Raw genomic sequence first — 2,728 nt, 5'->3', positions numbered from 1 at the left:
ATATATTAGATATACAGCTACTTTCTCTAAGTTCAATGAGAAGAAAGGTTTGCAGTACTATTATTGAGACAAGATATCCTATCTACATCTTGTCCTTTGAATAACTGATACAAAGACAACAATATGCACTGTATTAGTTATTGTAACTGGCCTACTAACCTATTTTGAAACCATTTCATTGTTATTTTATCTTTTTTCTCATTAAAATAATAAAATGGTGGATGTCACATGCCTGTCACTGCTGTGTCTGGAACCTGAAACTATGAATACACTTTTCAGATTAAGAGGAGGCCTTGATCTGGCTTTTCATCTGGCTTTTTCAACTGCTAATGAAACTTTTATCAAGAAGGTATTAATGCAAAGGCAGTCAGGAGCAGGATACCGTGGTTCGATCCCCAGTTCCACCTGCCATTCAGGCAACCTGAGCCACCAAAAAAAGAAAAAAAAAGTATTAAAACATGTATTGAGTGACCTGACAAACAAACTTTCTTCAGTGCTCTTGTACTCAGAATATGTTGCAATTCAGTGTATGTATGGCCTAATAGTGGCATAAGCACCATTCCGGTAGAATTGACTGATAGCTCTGCTTGTAAGAACATAATGCACTTTATTCAATTTTAGTGGGAAGACACAAAATGAAAGTTCATGGGAAAAAAAAAGACAAACAACTGACATGCATCAAATAATAACTATAGATCTTATGCTGGAAATGTCGACTTTATTGGCAGCTGTTACCCCGATAATCGAAAGGGAAAGTGGAGAACACCATTATGTCACTATGACCTTGCCAGTGGATGCAATTGTATCTTTTGTTCCAAAAGAAACAGGAAATGTTTGTATTCTAGTGAATGCAATTCATAAGCAACTTATGGATACAGAAAATTATATTTTGAGATATATGAAAGGAACATCTATTGTGGTCCCTGAGCCATTTAATTTTTATTACTAGGGAGAAAATGTCTTGTAATGATTTCATAACCATCAGGAATTCCAGATGGTCAGCTGCAAGCCTATAGGAAGGATTTACATGATGTCTTCGATTTGCCTCATGACAGAGCTTATTTCAAAAGGTCTAATTTTTATCACTTTCCAGATGAACCACACAAAGATGGTTACATTAGAAATTCACATATTTATCTTAGTTTCCCTAATATCAAGGCTGATATCATTCATGTGGTCCAGGGCATATATGGATATCTTCATTTTATGCAGGATTGGATAGATGACAGTAGCTGGGGTTGTGTTTAGTGATCACTGCAGATTATCTGCTCTTGGTTCAAACATCAGGGATACACTGAGAGCCCTATTCCAACAAACAGAAATTCAGCAGGCTCTAGTTGGTGCCGACGACAAAGCAGCAACATTTGTTGGATCATGGCAATGGATTTGATCCATTGATATTCAGCTGGTGCTAAACCAATTGAGTATATCTTCAAGTGGCATCCACTTCAATGAAAGAAGGGCTGCAAGGACAGCCAACATTTTGGCCCTAGCCTTTCAAGGTTAGTGAAGACTCAGGACATAGAGAACCTGTCCTGTAACATCATGTGAATCAGTTGCATCCCAAATTTTCTGATCAAGGAGATTATGGGGCTACCGAGGGAAGTGATCAATGATGTAGAGAATGCGTAAGGAGAATCACATGATAAGAAAACATTCTTTCGGGCTTTCACAGAAAGCCAGTTGGTCAAGCAATGACCATGACTCATCCACATGGCTGATACTGACAAAACACCTACAAACTGCAGTACAGGGTTTCAGGATAAATCCTGAGGGGATTTGACTGCCCTTATAAGATACAAAAGCCACATTTCTTGTTATATAGGTCTTGCTTTACTTTGATCTTAACCATCCAGCAGAAAAGTATAAAAATGAAGTATAAAAAGTAAAGCCATATTAATATGCTGAGCTGTAAAGGGCTAAAGTCAACAACTTCTGACATTGCCAGTCTTGTGGAAAACTCCCTACTATTATGGACTACTGGACTATATTGGATTATTTTACTCAATTCACACATCTACAATATTTAAATGGCAACGGAGTATCCATCTCTGACAAAACTAACCAAAAAAAGGGGATACAAATGAATGACCATTTTGTATCTGTATATTCAAAATAGGATAGATATATAGCTACTTTCTGTTAATCAATGAATAGAAAGATTTATTCTAATGGTGTTTGTGGATTGGATATTATGTCTGCATGTTGTACAATGAATAACCACTAAGACAATAATATACAATGTATTAATTATTGAAACTGTCCTGCTAATTAGTTTTGAAACTGTCATATTGCTATTTCTTTCTCAAGAAAATTATTTAAAAATGAACCAGTTGATTGATATAACTTCAAAAATAGTGTTTGTCATCCAAGCTTCAGAAATGGCCTCTCAAGGACGGGAACTGGCTAATCATTTCCAGAGTGAAGGCAGTCCAGCAATGATTGGGGAGGTGTTTGGGCCCACACAATACTAGGTTGCATGAGATGAAGACAGGAGAGATAAAATTTCTGATTCTAGATCCACATTATACAGGTGCTGAAGCTGTGCAAGTTATTTGAGAAAAGGGCTGGTATGGATGGAAGGGACCAGACTTCTGGAACAAAGATGCTTACTATAATGTCTTCCTCAGTGACCAAATATTGTTTAAATTGTCTTGGATGCAAAGGACATTGTAATAAAGTGACATTATAAATTTATTTTAAAAAATTGATTTCAAATTAAATCCTT

At 36.3% G+C, this 2,728-nt stretch overlaps 1 pseudogene; it reads left to right on the top strand.

The window, feature by feature from the left end:
- Positions 1-222: 222 nt before the first annotated feature.
- On the top strand, positions 223-2,648 carry LOC101584742 (annotated as a pseudogene).
- The last annotated feature ends 80 nt before the right edge of the window (positions 2,649-2,728 follow it).

Source organism: Octodon degus, unplaced genomic scaffold (assembly GCF_000260255.1).
Source record: "Octodon degus isolate 3935 unplaced genomic scaffold, OctDeg1.0 scaffold00020, whole genome shotgun sequence".
Taxonomy (NCBI): domain Eukaryota; kingdom Metazoa; phylum Chordata; class Mammalia; order Rodentia; family Octodontidae; genus Octodon; species Octodon degus.
Note: the sequence above shows the minus strand (reverse complement) of the source record. Positions and strands in the feature narration are given on the sequence as shown.